Here is an 18,965-nt window from a genome sequence, read left to right as displayed (position 1 = left end):
TGGTATACCCTTACGGTATTTTGTATGCTCTGTATTCTATGTCACTTGCAATACACAAGCAAAGATGAATGAATAACGGTTAGTGGCTACAACATTATGTGTCTCAGAAATATTCTGTTGAAATAAAGTCATAGAAGAATACAGAAAGTGTAATTTTCTTTAGATGTGAAAAACACCTCAACATTAAAAAGCTGAACAATACACAATGTATAATGATACAAGCGTGTAAAAATATATTTTAAATAAATAGGAAAATCATAAATACAAAATTCAGCCCATTGCTTTTATATGAGAAGGGAAAGATGTACTTAAAAGAAGTGAACTTTTAAAATAATGAAATAGTGAAAATGATCACATTTCTGTCTAGACATTTTTGGTCTCTGTGCAACATTTAATAATATTTTTAAAAATATTATGGCGACTGAACCACAGAGAGCAAGAAAGAATTCTCTAGGTTGTATTACCAGGGATTAAGGCAAATTTGGTATTAATATTTATTGAACTTAGAAGTCATGCTATTAAAACTTGTACAGGTGTTTCTGAAACATATAATAGAATCATTATGGATGAAAGTGATAACAGGAAACAGTACTTTCCACAAGAAATTTGAATATGTCTCAAATAGTATTTTTAACTAAGCACAGAGAATTAGAATACAGGATTGGGCTCAGAAGCGTGTGTTTTGGTGGGTATGAGAGAGCATTCTAACAGGAGTGAGCTGCGAAGCGCATTTTGAATCATGCTCATTTTAAAATAAATATTTTCAATAAAAAAGGTCATTTACAGGAATAAGTATACAGGACACATGGACAAAAACTGAGGGGGGGTGGGAATGGGAGGAAGGTGGGGAGGGCTGGGGGGTGGGCTGGGGTGGGAGTAAAAGACAGAAAACTGTACTTGAACAACAATTTTTTTAAAAAAGGTCATTTATATGTGAAATTGCTGAGAGTAGATGTTAATTGTCACTGCACCCACATAAAAATGGCAACTGTGAGGAAAGATGTTTTAACTTACAGTATTGGGATAGTCATCTCACGATATGTACATATGCCAAAAGGCATATGCCAGTAAGTTTGCACAACATTCTTTGTCAATTACATTTCAGTAAAGCTAGAAAATAACGAGAAATTTCATCCAAAAGTCGGAGTTAATGGTAAAGGAGACTGTTACATACCTCTCGTTAAAAATGTAAATTAAATTGTCTCAGTTTTTGTTTTGTTCCTCATAAAGACTATTTACTAATAATAGGCAAGGAATTTTAGTTTCACTTAAGGTTGCAGACTGCAAAAGGAAAATTAATTTTATAGTTAAAACCTACATGGCAAAGCTCTTAAGTACAATGCTACACTTTTCAGTAGAAAAATAAGCCAATTATGCATGTACCATCTAACAGCCGCAATGATATGATTTTTATGGTCTTTGAGATTAGACCTACTTTTTGAGAAATCAGTAAATTTAAACTATAATTAGTACAGATTAGTATCAGAATTCGAGATATTAGTGTTTAGATCATTAAACCTTAAAATGATCTTATACATGGAAATGATATCCTCAGTGTTGAAAATTAAAACATTTTTTTATTGAGGTCTCGAGCATCTAACCAGGAAAAATATAAATGCATATAATTATATTTGTATGAAAAACTAAATTTTTTATATTTAAACTATGTTTTGAATTAAAATTATGTTCCCAGCATGGCACCCAGTTCTCTTCTTTATTAGTTTCTGGTGGAGAAAAGTGGGAGGCATCTAATTTAGGCTGAAGCAGTTTGAAGTTCCTGCTGCCTTACTTACATGAATAACAAGGAAGCCAGAGGAACATACGAGGCTGACTGCGCGTGCCAACAACAGAGGCATGAATCAACAAGGCGAAAAGATGGCCATTGTTTCCTTAGGCTGTATCTGGCAGGAAATACAAAGATGAGAACGCTCTTATCCTTAGAGGTAGTGTTTATTCAAATATTTATAAGTACTTATTGTTAATATATTGGACAATATGCATCATTAGCAAAAGGAGGAGAAGAAAGTGGTGGCAGGATAAGGGGAAAAAGAAAACCAATCATTAATTTGGTGCAAAGCAGTGTGGTAAAGTAGACCCAACAAAATGGAATTTAATCCAAATTTACTTACTGTTCCAAAGGAAACTAAAATAAAAATTTTATTTGATTTGATTTCAGTTTTAGTATTTGAAAGGCCATCAACTTCTGTGCTGTACCTGATATAACAGCACAGGGAAAGCCTGGGGGGAATTATATTTGCAATTTTGAAATGATGAAGTCAGATTTTTAGCAGAAAAAAGCCAAAATCAGTGAAACTGTCTATGTTTGTATATCTTCGAAAAATCATGTTATTATTTCCTAAAAGCACATGTAAACAGAAGTTCCCCCAAATTTTATTTAAGTAATGAAGATGTCTGTGAGTAGATTCTTATGAAACTCCGACTGTTTCATATGAACTTATAAAATGATTCCCTTAGACATTGTGAAATTTGTTTTTAACAATTTAACAATTTCTTAAATTACTAAAATTAACATTTATTTTGTTATGCCCTATGTGAATTTGTACATATTTCATACTTTCCATCACCTCTGTATGAATTTTGGACTTCAATTAATAAAATGTTGAGATGAAAATATTCTGTAATAGCCAAGAAAACTCAAAATTTTTACACCATAAATTCTGGAAAGAACTGATTATTTCAAAAGTTAATTAGTTTGTATATCTGAAATCTGGGTTCCTAGAAAATACAGAAAAAATACAATGTTATTTAAACACCTATGTGTTTATACATTTCCATTGTATCATTGAAATATTATATCTTTTCTCTGGGTCAGTGAGTAAACCAGACCTTTTCTGGATAACTGCTGTTGGGAGAAACAGTTTCTAGACCTCCATGATGTGAGACAAATGAAAAAATGTGGCGTCTGGAAAAGAGAGAGCAGGAAGCTGTGTTGTCATAGCTTGAGTGTTCAAATGAGGCACTTTCTATTTGGTAACATCTTGACCCTTCTGAAATCTGGAACTTAGTAAAAAACCCGTAATTAATTTTCATAGGTTCTTATAATACACATAATTAATTTTACAAGGTTTAAAACTGTAGGTGTACGAGATTTAACATTTCGTAATGTAAGCACAGTATTTTTTATGAACAAATACATCTAGTTATATTCGGTTGGTAATCAGGTGGGCGTGAAAGAGCCGTGAGGTGTGCCTGCTCTGCAAATATAGAAGGGTGCTAAAACCTTTATTTCGGGGCCTCGTAAAGTTACCTTTAAGAGCTCTGCATGCATCGTGGCCCTTAACACAATATTGATAGCTTTGCTCCCTATAACTAAGAGTCTTGCTGTTTATCAAGTAGATTTATTAATGTGTACTTGTGAGATTTATAGACGATGATGACTGTTTTGTTAAGCTGCGTAATGTATTAGAAATTAAATAGGCATTAAAATCTAATATTGGAGAAAAACAAGAAAATAGCATTTCTTTTTATATCTTTCTAGCTATATATGGTATGATGGCTCTGAAGCATCACCACCCAATTATACTGATATTTATCCCTAACACCTAGATTTTTATTCCTAATGTTATACCCTCTGATAGGAGCCTAGCCTCCTCCGGAAATCACTGATTCCTGTCTGGATGAATATTCAAAATACATAGCCCGGTAAAAATGAGCAAAATGTACGGACAAGTAAAAAGAAAGAAGATAAATGGTTATGTGTAATGGAAATATAAAGGAGACTTTGAACCCGTAAGTAACATGGGCATTGCTAATTAAATGCACAATCGGATGCCTTTCTTCGCCCATAAATGGAGGAAAATTAAAATGCTTAACGTGAGGAAGAGTTGGAGAAGCTTTAGAGCAAAGGGAAATCTCATGCACCGCAGTGCACAGGTGCTGGAGTTTGCAGGCGCCGTAGAGGAAAACTCCCTTTCCCTAAATAATGTAACTATTAACATTAAAGGGGCTTGTTAAGTGGGGATCAAGCTATCAGACCTAGCGTAATAAAGACCACGTGGGCCGACGTGGCTCATGTGTTCGTCAACAGGGACTGCCTCATCCTGCCCAGCAATCCTCTAACACTGAGTTCCCCGGGGGGTGTCCCCAGACCCGTGACTGTGCGCCCCGGGGGACTGGGGACAGCTTCTGGCCAAAGAGGAGAGGCTCGGACGGAGGGGGGCTGAGGGCGTGAGGAGGGAGGTGCCCTCCAATGGTACAAATGCTCTAAGGAGGCGTTTCTGCCGTTCAGTGCCATGGAAATAAGTCACGTGGTGTGCAGTCCAACTCTTAGGGGTATAAATAAGGGGAAACATTTGCACTTATCCACCAAGAAATAGCAAAGGAATTTTAGAGAAACATTGTTTTTTATATATAAAAAAGAACCGAAATGCATACCCATTGATCTGAGAATAGATAATTACACTCAATGTATCTACACACAGGAATACTGTCGTTCTGTGAAAATATGTGACCAAATATGTCGTATGTCCCATTCACTTGGATGGTCTCATGGATGTTACAGGAAGATCTAAAAAGTTACAGAACAATATAATTAGCCTTATTTCATGAACATCACATATAAAACATGAAAAAATAGTATATGTTGTTAAAAATATATGGATGTGTAATATGAGGAACGCATGGGAATTATACAAAAATTCAGAATAGCATTTCCGTCTGATGTGGGTAGAAGGATGAAGTCAAGGAGAGGTGCACAGCAGGGTTTTTAAAATTTATTTATTTTTAGAGAGGGAAGGGAGGGAGAGAGAGAGGGGGGAGGGGGAGAAACAGACAGGCAGACAGACAGACATCAATGTGCGGTTGCTGGGGGCCGTGGCCTGCAACCTAGGCATGTACCCTGACTGGGAATCGAACCTGCGACACTATAGCAGGTTTTAACTGTGTTGGAGGTGAGTACTTTGGTGCCTGTGGTATGTAGGAAGCATTTGAAATTTTCTTTAAAATTAGAAAAAAATTAAACAATTTAGCAAAATCCATGAAAAGTTAGAGAATATTTACATATATTATCATAAAATGTTAGATGAGATCCGGCGCATTCAGGGTGGTATGGCCTTAGACATAAAATGTTAAATTAAAATCTTATTATTCCATGCACTGGTGGTATCTTATTTATTTAATCATTATTATTTATAAATGATGGAACATATCCTTGGGGTAAGGATTCCATAGGTCACATTTTGGGAAATATTAAACAAGTCATTTATTCCAACAAAGTCTCAGGAAGTCCTGAAAAAAAAATGGACTGGGATTTAGTTACATATTCCACAGATAATATAATCCATTTAATATGGGGACAAATGGTCCTAGAAGACATAACAGCTCCTGAGGGTGTCGCGGTACTAAAACATGCACAAAATCTGCCATAAAACTGACCAGCAAAATATCATGCTGTATGTTACTCTCGTATATATGTTTCCGAGGGGACATTTTAAAGAGATACGGGGAAGTAGTGGCGAAAATGTGGTTCGTGAATCATAGTTCTTGAGTGTGAGTCACGGCGTAACCTCCTGTTTGCTTTACGATTTTGAGCAAGTTAATTATGTCATTGAACAATAGATTCCTTATCTCTAAAAGTCCCGTAGTCACAGGATTATTAATAGGTTCCAGTGAGCTGAGACACACAGAAATTCTTAGTGCATCTGAAGTTACATAGTGAGCTGCTGAATACATGCCTGTTTATTTTACCACTGAGTTTTTGGAGACTTGATTTCAATATAATTGATTGCAGTTTTCATATTTCATATTTTATAATACATTGTAATTTAAGCAAATATTTATTTTACTAAAATATAGTAATCAGTCGGTTTGGGATTGCCCAAAATAATGTCACATCTTACCAAGGTGCCAGCCAATGACCTGTGCAAATTCATTTGCATTCTGTGACACAGTATATTTCACTGTTTAAAAGTCCTATTTCTGGTGTGCTAAATGGAACAGAGGAATAAGGAGCATGGGGCTAAGAAAAAAATGCCCCCGGATTAATACAATAGATAAGGCATCAGCAAGAACAATTGCCTGAATGATCACGCCCTCCACAGCGTCTAATCAGGAAGGCAGAGCCCAGGCACTCTCACAGGCAATAGAGAGAGAGATGGGTGGTAGGTAGATAGATAGTTAGGTACATGTATAGACAGAGATGACAGCGGAGGCCACATGAATTTGCATTTGCCTTTTCAGCACCCAGTATAAATCAGCTAAAACGCCTTAAGTATAAGCAAGTATCCAATAAAACTTCTTGATAAATAACAGTGAAGTTAAAAATAAAATCAGACACAACTGCAGGGAAGAACAATCTGAAGGCAGGCGATGCTTGGCAAGTGGCAGTATATCTTCATACGCCCTGAAGGCCCCGCTGTGTCCCATGCAAACGAGCGCCCGCCGCGATTGGGTTATGGGGCAGTGATGGGTGGGAGTCCCTGCGCTCCGCCCCGGGAGCAGGTACAGCTGTGGAGTACCTGAGAAAAGTTAACCTGAGGAAGGTAGCCTTAACCAGTGTCACCCCAATACATTCAACACAATTTAAAAAAATGAAACTAGAATATATTTCTATGAGGACTATTGGTGAGACTACTGGGGAGAGAGCTTTAACTGACATTTTCTTATTTAATTTGTAGAAATCATGAATTATATTTACTATTATCCTAGTATTAAAGGACTGTGACAACCAGCATGGGGAATTAATTGTCATAATTTCAATAGTTTTTCAAAGGATAATGCTATTTTGTGGTAGGGATATTTCTTTCTTTCAGAGTAGAAGTATGCAGCTCCAGACAAATTAAATGGCCATCTTTGAAATTCATATTAAGGAAGGGTTTTATACTTAAATATTCTTCATACTTTTAACCCTGTGTTTATCTTCCAATAACATATTATTTTCTCTCTCATTTTCTGAGGTTAGATTTCTATTTCGAACTATTGCATGTAATTTGCCTTCAGTATCACACGCTAATATGCTAATACTGAGCTTTCTGGGATGTTACAATCAGCTCTGACATGAACACAAATAGAGTCAACTGACCTTTGACAAAGGTGCGTAGGACCTTTGAAGAGAAAAGATGGGCTTTCAGTCAATGGTGCTGGGGCAATTTAATTGGGCATCATATACCAAAAACAGACAGAAAATTTGGGCACACACTTTCACCTTACGCAAATATCATCTCAAAATAAACAATAGACCTATATATAAAATGAAAGACTATAGAACTTCCCAAGTAAACCACAGGAGAACATTAATGGGATCTTGGGATCGGTGATGATCTGTAAATGCACCAAAAGCCCAATCCATGAAAGAAAATACCTATAAAAGTGATGGTATAGAACAACCACTGCAGCCAACTCTGTAGTCAACACTAAAGACAACTCTAAAAAATTGGAAAACAAGCACTTTTTACATCCATCTATCCATATTTTATTTATTTATCTGTGTGTGTGTATTTATTCAATAATGCTTTTGTTTCTTAAAATTCTATAACTCATGTAACAGTCGATATTGACTTTTGATATTGCGGCATTTAAGTTAGCCATATTAATTGTCTTGTTATTGTGGCAGTCAATAATGCTGTTCTTGAACAATTTTCATGTTCCCACTTGTACATGGGAAGATTCTTTCTGACTGTGAGGTCCTGGCTGCCTAGCATGACACTAGCCACCTGTGTCTCCTGATACTGGTTCCTCGTGTTGTGCCTCTTTGGCAGTCTGACCTGAATTCAACTTGCATGATTGGCTGAAACAGCATCAGCCAGAAGCATACTGAATATGAACACAAAATTAACTTGTGTCGAACTACATGGGAAAGGAAAAAGCAGTCTAATTTTGAAAATGTATTCTAGTGGACAGAATCCCCAACTTCTTCTTTCATGCTTTTCAATACTGCATGTAAGCAGGGACTTTCTAGAACACAGTGGGAAATATATAAAATTATGAAGTTTCAGATTCAATGTAATTTTTTTACAGATTCTGTAACTTTTTTTTTTACTTCTTTATTTTTGACTGAATTGCCCTGTAGCTATGAAAACTAGTTTCTCATTTGAAGGGAGCCAGTAGTCAGGAACTGATTTTATGATTGAATGCGTTAGGAAACTCAGCTTTATTAGTATAATTATGGAAATGTTTATAGCCTTGGGATATTTTCTTTTTTCAAAGAAAACAGTATCTCTAGGAGACTAACAGATAAGCATGCAATTCAATTTAAGTACTAAATATTTGTGAAATATTGAAAGCCGGAAACTTTGGGTAATTAGTATAAGAATTGTCATTGAAATACTTTTAATCAGCAGTCCTCAACCCTTTAGGCACCAGGGGCCGGTTTCATGGACGACAGTTTTTCTATAGACTCGGGATGGAGAGGCTGGTTTCTGGATGAATCAGGGGCATTGCATTGATTGTGCCCTGTATTTCTATTATTATTACACCGTAATCATTGTACTGTATGAATGAAATGATTATACAACTCCCTGCATGCCAGGGTTAGCATGCGGGCTTCCCCAAACCGTGACTGAGACGAGTGGGCAGTGTGGGAAAGAGGCGTGGACGGAGCGGTAAAGAAAACGGTGGGTGAGCCATGCGCAGGCCGAAATAAGTGTCGGATTCTGATTTAAAGCCTGCCACCTGATGCAGCTGTGCGACTGAGGTGCATCAGCTCCCTTGCCGCCAGATGCAGCCTAACCGTCACTTGCCACCCACTGATAGGGTTTTGAGAGGAGTCTGCAAACAATGGATTTCTTATGTTTCCTGCGCAGTCCAACCTCCCTGCTCTTGATCGTCTGTATTTGCAGCCGCTCCCCCACGCCGGCATCCCTGCCTCAGCTCCAGCTCGCGGAGCCTCAGGCGTTATATTCCCACAAGGAGCGCAACCCAGGTCCTTGGCGGAGGCAGCTCACAGTAGGTTCCCCGCTCCTCTGAGCATCTGATGCCGCTGACCCGACTGGAGGCCGAGCTCAGGCGGTGATGCCAGCGACGGGCAGCGGCTGCACATGCAGATGAAGCTTCTCTGGCTCCAGCCGCTCACCTCCTGCTGTGCGCGTGGTTCCCTACAGGCCACAGACCGGCACTGGTCCAGGGTCCTGGAGCTGGGGACCCCGGCTTTTGTCTGCCTCATACTTACTGTTTTTCCTAAAATGTAAAACATAATGTGGTACAAACAAGCCTTGATTTTTAAAATAATCATAAGAGAGATGCAATAATGAAAATGGACATAAACAGAAAAGAGTTACAATAAAATCTCATATAATACGACTTTTATTATTTTTTTCTCTTGATGTTTGTGTATCATTCAAGCTTCATGTAATTGCGTAGAACTTGGAGCCTTTGTGTAATTGCTAATGTGTGTGTGTGTGTGTGTGTGTATGTATATATATATACAGCATGGGGCAAAACTGGGCCTGCATTTGTTCATGTGGAAAAATAATACAGTAATTACTAAATAATAATACAATCATAAACTCTATTCAGTGACCTCACAACTGTAAACTTCCTTTTGCCCCACCCTGTATTTGTATGTAAATAACTGGTATCTATAGTAAAAGTCATAGCACTTCTTTCTTGACACACTGTGGTTCCAATTTTTTTCTGCATTTTGGAGGGAGTCAGGCTTCTCTCAAAACATGTAGGTAATAGCTACTAATAAGAGATGTTTGGGGACCACATAGTTGTACCTTGAGGATATTATGCTAAGTGAAATGAATCAGATAGAGAAAGACAAATACTGTATGATCTCAGTCATATGTGGAGGCTTTTTTTTAAAGCCATTGAAAAGGATCAGCTTTGTGGTTACCAGAAGCAGGGGGTGGGGGTTGGCGGCAGGTGGTTGAACGGTACAACTTCGAGAGGTACAATGACCAGGTGCTGAGGATGGGACATACAGCATGATGACTCCAGTTAGCTCTGCCGAGTGATGTATTTGAAAGTTACTAAGAGGGCAGATCCTAAAGGTTCCCATCACAGGAGAAGATACAGTGTATGCTTCAGAGGACAGGAAGGTTGGTAGTAGAGGGTTAAATGTATAGTATATATTTCATGATTAGAGGCATATAAAAATGGCAAATAAAGCAAAATATTAGTATAAATAACCTCCAGAAGCCAATGGTTATTGATTTTAGATATCAGAAATAAAAAGAAACATCAAATGAAAATCAATTATATTTGTGTGCTTCTGTATAGAATATATAAAAACAAAGGGCTACTGCTTTTTCTCTCAGTGAGGACAACATGTTATCTGTCGAATAGTTAACAACTAGATCTCTTCCAGAATCAGTTCCTATCAGTCTCACTTCATACGTGGATTTCTAACCATTTAAATCCTCTTTTGTTTTTCTAGAAATCACTTGTGCCATGTGAGACTTTTAAGTGTTATTATAATAGTGTTTTATGTGGGTTGATTAACTTTGAAATTATTCATTTATTCATCTACATGGATATAGTTTAATCAAAACAATTATTAATTTCTCAGACATTTCTAGACTTCATAATAATAAGTATGTCTTCAATTATAGCTCCTATTTTAAGTTAAAATCGCTGTCATCTGTTCAGGAGGAAAATTACATGGGATGCAAAATAAAGGTTGCTAAATTACTTCCAAATATGTAGTTTTCAGAAGGTGTTTTATTTGTAAGCTGGACGTTCAGAATGAGGGTCCCCATGAGAGAAACAGATTAAGGTGGGGAAGAGTGCATTTAGTCAGAGACACCGCTGTGCAACTTCTAGATTCTGAAAAACACGGTGGAAAAGAGCTAAAAGGATACCATAAGCTCTTGGTCCATCCATTTCATAGGTGCATCCATTTCATAGCTGGCATGAAGAATTTTAAACTAAGTTTGTTAGTAAATTATATAAAACTGTTTTAGTATTGACACATGTATTTTTTCAGACTGCCTTTTGTGCAGAGGATAAATAAATCTGGTAAACATACCCATCTTATGGTTTTGTTCCTCATGGACATATTTGAAGACAATTGCTTAAACATTAATTTCCTAATAAAATAGCAGGACTATACTTTCAGGGATCATTTCTATAGTTTTTTACTAATAAAAGAGTTACCTGTTTCTCCCTTTTAAAAATCTGCTTGCAAATATTTATTAATACTTGCAATAAATTTGAAAATAATTTATAATTGTGTTCTAATACAAAAACATTAGGTTTAGTCCTAAGACATGAGACAACCTTTGATAAATAGCTCCCTAATATACCATAAGTTAGATTGAGCCAATGATAGAGATGATAATGCATAAACATATCAGAATTTCAAGGATTAGAAATATTTTAATATACTTGATTTTAGTTCATCAAAGGGTGAAGTGGATTTACCATTATAAGGAAAGTATAATTGATTTACATGAAACATTTATTCATTGAGGCTACTGGTCACATTGATAACCTTGAATTCCTGTGTATATGTAATAACTCTTTTTTTCAATAACACCCCTTAACATCTGTGTAACACGACAAGAGTCTCTAATGGGGTTATTTTACATAATGAACTAAGTATTGACAAACAAAATATGCAATTAAGCATAATTATTCATGGATTTTCAGTGTATTTCAATTCACGAAGTTTAAACAAGAACATTTACACTGAGCCGACTTTTCAAGTGCAGGTGCTGGCTTCCGCCATGTTTTGTTATCAGCTAATGGGAGCGAGTGATGGGGAGCCTGTCATGGCCCGGAATGAGCTGTAGTTTCTCATGAATGCCGAAGTCCAAGGGCGTCTAGGCCAGCTGTCACATTTTGCAGAGCAGAAAATTAGGTGCAAAGAATCAAAATTACTTTTTCTTAGCTCACTTGAGATTTTTCCCGAGAAGTGTAACTTCGAAGATTGGCATCACCTCTTGATCGTGTGGCATTTTTGCTGTCTTGAGTCTTCCTCTGCAAGTGAAGATGTTAGACTTGATTACACCTGGAGTATCTTTAAGGGAAAAATAACTCAACGCTCATTTTCCTCTTCTCATTCACTTGACAGTTCATTATATATAGTAATTTTTATTCTAATCTTTTTAGATAATAGATGGTTTTTATTTCTGTTCAATTACATTTTAAATCAAAACTAAAATGTGTATTTTTTGAAGATTATCTCTTGAAAATGACAGTGGGTCTCAGTGGTTTGACGTAGTAAGGATGTGTGACGGACCCCGCTCTTTAAGCACACTCCCACTGTATAATTTTGTCACTAAAATTTTATAATCTTTAAAGTTGCAAGTTAGTTTTAAGAATTTGCTAATATATGGAATGATAGGAATAAATGGAATTTCAGTCTAGTGGAATATTGTGAAAGCTGATATCTTAATTCCTCATTCAAATAAGTGGGCTTTTTATTGATAATATATAGACTTTCCTTTTATGCATTCAGTATATAAATTATGTTGTTTATTTTTTTTATTTGGAAATGTATTGATCTCTAGATCAACTTAATAGAAAACGTGAATTATACTTACCTGACTTGATCATATGTTCCTGAGATAATTCTGTTGAAAGAGTGATCGCGCTAAGTTGTCCTCAGAAGAATTAATGGACTTTAATTTTCCCTAGCAGTTTGTTCTGGTTATGAAAGTCTGATTAAGTGTTTAAGAATAAAATAAATCAAGTAGTCTAGTCTTAGGTAATTCCCATGAATTACCCACCTGTGGATTGTCAGCTTGATAATAAATACTTCCTCCCAAATTTTAGAACATGAAACTATTACTGCCCAGGAAATGCCAATGCAGTAAAAATAAAATCTTAATTATTTTAATGTTTTAAATGTGCCTTCAATTAAAACCTGAGAATTAATAGTTGGTCAAACCATCAGCATGGAAAACTATAATGAATAATGGTGGAAATTAAAGCAATAGTTTACAATATATGCTAGTTACTGAGGTTTAACACAAATGCTTATGAAGATATTTTTTGAATTCATACAAAAGAACTTGTGAAAATACACTTATCTTTGCTATGAACAGTGTTTATCTTCCCCACTCACATTTCCATGTTAAAGCCCTCTCATGCAATGGGATGGCATCAGAGATTTGGCCTTTGGGAGGTAGAGTTAGATTAGGTATTAAGATAACCTCACTTGAACAACGATTTTTTAAAAATGTGAAAAAAAACAAACCAAAAAATAAAAATGTGTAATGAGATTAGTGGTCTTAAAAAGAGCAAAGCCCTTGTCTGCAAGCCAAGAAGAGAGCACTGTTCCCAGGAAAAAGTTAGCAGGTACCTTGACCCCAGACCTTCCAGCCTGTGGAACTCAAAGAGAAAAATCTCCTTGAAGCCACCCACCCAGTCTGTGGGGTTTGGTTGTGGCAGCCCACATCGACTGAGCCAGTCTTGCACCAAGAGCTTTTGAAATTATTTTGCCGTAAATTCAAATGATCATTTCATGTACTGTTTTGTTCTTCTGCATGAAATTTGATGAACAAAGGATTCTTAAAAAGCTATTTTAGTGAGAAGTTTTATATATAGAGATACACACATATGTTTATATTTTTAAAAAACATCTGTGATCATTAGTGTTCATTTATTTATTCTTAAATAGTTACAGAGGGACTACATGCTGTAGGCACTGAACATTGAGCAAATAAATAAGAACTCTTTGCCCCTAAAAGGAGACAGACAGTGAATACTAATGAAGTCAATTGATTCAAATGGTAATAAATTCTAGGAAGAAAGCAGAAGAAGATGGTGAACTAGAAAAGGGCTTTGACCTTGAAGGTAGGTCAGGAAAGGACTCTATAAAACAGTGATGCTTAAACATACACTTGACTGATAGAAAGTAGGAAGCCATGTGCCCATCTGGGGAAATAGTTTCACAGGATGCGGGACACGGAGTGCTGAAACCTGGAAGACTTTCTATTACTGTGTTTCAAGAGAATTTCAAACACTTTTCATCTTGCATTGGTGTTTACTGTTTTTGAGGAATGCAAATAACATTCCTTAAGCACTGGTGTGTTTTACTTTCATTTCTTCATCTAGTCCTGATAGCAATAGAAGGTGATGAATTTTTATTCCCTTTAAAGATGCAGACTCCTCCATTGGTAAGTGAGGGTCGCAAAGATAACGGGTTGCAGACCGGTGACAGGACCCCCACGCTGCTGCGCCCTGGGCTCACCACGCAGCTTCCTTTCTCTGCTGCAGACTACCCTGCACACCTTACATAGTGAGGAACTGTGTGTACATCATCCACTTCACAAGAGAAGAAATGTCTTCATTTAGTTGTGAGACTTAGAGTGAGCACCGTGACATAACCTGAGAAATCCTAGGGCACTGAAGTGATAGTTTAACCCTCCTAATGCATAACCATATAATGCAAACTCAAGAACTACCTACACCACCATGGCCAGAGAAGGTTTTGCCCGCGTTTCGTAACTTACATTAAGTAACACTTTTCTTGTTCCAAAAAAATTTCACATACAGGGTCTTCTTTGATCCTGTCAAATGATCCTCTGAGGTGGACAAGGTAAAATGCAAGCTCGAGCTTATGAACATTCCAGGTTCTCTTTTACCATTGAGGAGAGTAAGGAAGTAAATAAAGGTACAGAAAAGGACTGTAAGACTCCTAAACTCTCGTAACATTGAAGATCTTACTTGTGCCTCAACTATTACTTAAGTCATTAAGAAAACATCTTTATCTTTCCCAGGGTCGGAAGGAAAGTGAACCACAGTGCGGATTCTGTCCAGCCCCTCGGTTGTGAAAAAGAAGGTAATGTAGGTGAATTATTTTTACTTTTATACACAGTTACACACTTTACTTCATCCTCTTTATGAAGAATCAGCAATGGTTATATCTGAACATCATATTCACGCAGAACTTTCTCTGCTGAAGCATATACTTCTTCATTCCGTCCAAGCCTTGTACAAGTACTCTGCAGTTGGTCCTCTCAGAGATCTCACGGTGAGGGCTGAGTTGTTACCGTATTTTAAAGCAGCTCATTGGCTGAAAGTGCGTTAATCCCATGTAGATATCAAATGGGGGGGGGGGCGGAGACCTGAAGGTTCTTATCTGCTAAGTGTTGATGGAAGAAAACGTAATTTGTTCATGATGCCTAATTCTATTTTAGATTGCAAGTCATTTCCTTAATGTCTATATTTGCATAGATTATTATGGCACATCATTTTTTTGTGATTTTTTTTGCCCTTTCAGCTTTGCCAGAAATTTGAAGGTATACCTTACCTTTGAAATCACACCTTAGTGTTTACCTGGTGTTTTTCTATGTGGGGAAGAAAAAGACTGGTTTCAGATACTTTCTTCTGTATAATTATAAAATCAAACTTCTAAGTTCTTTGATTCGTACACTTTTAGTAGGGGTAGACAAGACATTTTGGCATTCCTGGGCCACACCGGAAGAAGAAGAGTTGTCCTGGGCCACACGTTAGGTACCCAACACTGCTGAAAACTGATGACTGAAAAAAACGCTTAAAGTAAATGCACGATTTTGTGTTGGGCCGCATTCATAGCCATCCTGGGCCATGGGTTAGCTGTAGAGAATCTATAAGGAAAACCTAAATTCAAGGGATTGGAACCTAGGTATCGATTGAATAAAGTATTATATTTGTGAAATAATACAGTCTTTATAGTAGTAGTTGCCTAGAACTAGATGGTTCTAATCTGTGAAGTAGTAGACATAAATAGGAAAACAAGTAAAAACTATTCAATGACCAACATCAGTAGAGTGCCGTGGAGACCAGTTGGATGGTTAATCATGAAACACAGGCCCCTCACATAATACACTGAGTTCTCCACAATGATAAAGGTTCTATTTCGCAAGAAGCTTACCTGAAAATAGTGCTGTGTTGCTGAAAGGCAAAGAGAACCAGAACTCCTACAAACAAAACTCAAGGCAGACTGAGCAACTTAGAACAACTTAGAACAGAACCAGGTGGGCCCACTACTCAGAAAAAAGCTAACTTCACTGTTAAATGTTTACCTTCAAAATTCCTCAGAGACTTTGCTCTATCAATAATGCCTTCCGTGCAAAGTATCTTGAACTTCTCTCTTTTCCTTGCTCTTTTACCTCATTGTAAATACTCTCAAATCTCCTTCTGATCTTATGATAGAGAAGGGAAGGGAAGGGAAAGGGAAGGGAAGAAATGACCAAAATAGACCCCTTTCCCCCACCAAAATCTCTTACTCAATGGAGTGCCTTGTTTAAACTGTTAAATTTCTTCTCTCCCACCAGGGCAAAGTCTCTTAAAATGATCTCTTGACTGAGCTCTCTATAACCCCCGGCTCACTCTCGAACCTTCCCCTTCGCTCCCTACCTACTGAAATTGTTCTGGCTGGCTTCACCAAAGGCCCGGGTGCTAAACCCAACACATACAAACAAATCCTGGCACTCTTTGACTTCTCTTATGCATGTTGACATTTTGCTGGTTGGCGCTTTACTTATAATCTGGATCTATTCCTTTGTGTTTCCTTTGGGTTTTGGATGTTGTTTACAGTCTGCCCGTGAGATGTGCTTCCACGAGTTTGGGAAGCAGAAGCCAGGCTGGGGCTCTGCCCCTGGCAGCGCAGCAGTCGACGCGCGGGCTTGTGGCAGATGTGGGAGCTGGCAGAGACCAGCCTCACGTTCTGTCCCCGTGCCAGCCAGCCAGCCGTGCTAGGCTGTGCAGCTGTGACTGCAGCAGATGTTTTGCGCAATTTCCTCAGTTCTGGGTGTCGACCGCGGCTTCCTGGTCCCTTTCATGTCGGCTTCACTGACGGGACTCCAAGACCTACCTGCAGCCCCTCCCGCAGCTCAGGATGCCCAGTGCTCCCTGGACCCCTTATTGGTGGAAATGCACACGGGGGCTGCCCTTCTCTGATCCCAAATTCTCACGATGCGGCATTTTCATACCATGAGTAGTTCTACGACTATTCCTTTAATGATGTGAGTTTGAGGCTAGTTTTTATTTATTGCCATCTTTATAATCCTGACATAACAAAATACGAGATGCACATTTTGATCTGGAAGATGGCAATATTATATGTATGTAGATTACATGCAGGTGAGGATGTCAGTTGAATTCTCAGTATTATCAGGTCCCTTATAGAAAAATAGGCTGATTGGGGAAAGGATTTGATCATAGGAACGTGATCGGTAGTGGATTCCTTGAGCTCACAAATGCCATTAGGCTTTGGGATGAGAAGCGGTAGCCCTCTTCTTCATTTTGGGGGGGTTAGTCCTCCCGCACTGGAGACTTTTTAGTGATCTCACATCCCTTGTAACGGACCTTAGTTTTCAATAGATCAGCAGTTTGCTGAAGCTTTAATATACACATCTGTACCTGTACTCAGGTCTTACAGATTGAGGCTTGTGCTCTCTCATCATGGTGACGATGTTCCCCTCTTGGGCAGGGTCCCATCTCTTTCCTCCTGAAATGTTATAATAAGCTGCCTTTGACATGACTATGCATTGAAAGATAAAAAACGCCTTTGCATTAGATTAAAAATTGCATTCTAGTAATCTATGAGCATAGTGCCCTTGTGTGGGGAAAGTATTATGTAAGTGCAGACATATCTAAAAGACCTTCACTAGAGTCCAAATTATCTCTGGTTATGAAGTTACTATTTATTTTGCTTTTTGTTTATATTTAACTCTGTCTTTTCTAATTTGTGTTGTATAGTGGGCACCCTTTGCATGGATTAAAATACAGTCAATAGTAAACAACTTTTTCTGCCCATTTTATGGTGTCTCTTCGGTCATTCTTCCATTGTGCATTGTTGTTAAGTCTCTCCATTGTATTACCAACTTCTTCATTGAAAAATGTCTTCATTATTGTTGTAGATCCATGTTACACAGCTTGAGCACATTGAAAATTGCGATAAAAATGATGGTTCCCAGTATAAGAAGAACCTCTTTTATACTGTGTTCATTGAAATGACTTATTCTTAGCTGAATGAGACACAGTTTGCCTTAGCAGAAACCTAGCATGAAGCAGTAACTTGAATATATTTTGTAGAGAAGTTCAGAGAGAATTTCTGTAAGTAACTCAGCAGATGACTGTCTATACCCCCAGTGCCATCCAGGAAGATGGCTCCAAACCCTGGCGCTGGGCTAGATTGCAGAGGGAACTGTGGGCACCGTGAGGGCTGTGAGCTCCACAAGGACAGACTGCATCCCTGACCCAGCGCACCGCCTCCCACGCAGCACGTGTTAGTTAATTATTTATTGAATAAATCAATGGCCTCATGAGTTTGTAAGAACAGTCTAGGCATGGTTTGTCCGCGAGTAATGAAGGCCATGGACCAGTACTTCCAATTGCTTTAGTGTGGCGTTTTCAGAAAAGCCATAATTAGGATGTTGAAAATTAAATTATTAAAAGTGGTTAATAGTTTTTTGTTTAAAAATGCAGGTAAGCCCGCCGTTCGGATGACTAGAAGGAGTTCTAAAAACAACAAAAAGTATCCTAGTCATCTTAAATCGAGTGCTTCAGACACCACTCTGAAGGCTCCTGTTGGAAACATCACACAGGTCCCCTCCACGCTACCTCCGTCTCCCGTGGGTTTCTAGCAGCCGTTTAGTCATTGTCTTTTGGGCAGCATCCCAGCCCTTTACTCACAGAATTCGGATTTCAGGTATGCAGGAGAGATCACCCCTTGGATATGAAGGCCCTATAACCTCATGGTGTGTCAGTTAAGGGCTTTTTTCTTCCAATTCTTTGCTCCGTCACTTCTACCGCATATTAAACTCCATGCCATGATTAGCAGTAGGGTTGTTGTAGAAAACAAGAAAGCGTTCTTATTTCGGTAGAACACCTGTCCAGTAGAGGGTGTTGGCGATACCTGCCCCCATCCTCTTGGAGCTCTCTCTCAGGTCACAGCGCCTCCACCTTCATCGGCTGGTGTGCAGCTCAGACCCGGCCCTTATAAGTGTCTTCCCACGAATTCCTTTGGACTCGGGAACTGTGCATGGAAACCAGGGATGCTGGGAAATTTTTCCCCATCTGTATCCACCCCCCACCACTCTAGAGTGGTTGTAACCAATAGCTGACACTTT

At 38.2% G+C, this 18,965-nt stretch overlaps 1 protein-coding gene across 1 annotated transcript in view; it reads left to right on the top strand.

Annotated features, from left to right (window-relative positions):
- The window catches only part of BRINP3 (BMP/retinoic acid inducible neural specific 3), a 439,538-nt gene that overhangs the window by 158,947 nt on the left and 261,626 nt on the right, over positions 1 to 18,965 (top strand). The window contains exon 2 of the mRNA XM_045859062.1: positions 14,628 to 14,689. The gene's annotated coding sequence lies outside the window, so the exon portion shown is untranslated. The remainder of the gene's footprint in view (positions 1 to 14,627; positions 14,690 to 18,965) is intronic.

Source organism: Phyllostomus hastatus, unplaced genomic scaffold (assembly GCF_019186645.2).
Source record: "Phyllostomus hastatus isolate PE091 unplaced genomic scaffold, TTU_PhHast_1.1 phas_contig_148, whole genome shotgun sequence".
Taxonomy (NCBI): domain Eukaryota; kingdom Metazoa; phylum Chordata; class Mammalia; order Chiroptera; family Phyllostomidae; genus Phyllostomus; species Phyllostomus hastatus.
This window is presented reverse-complemented; position numbering and strand designations above follow the sequence as displayed.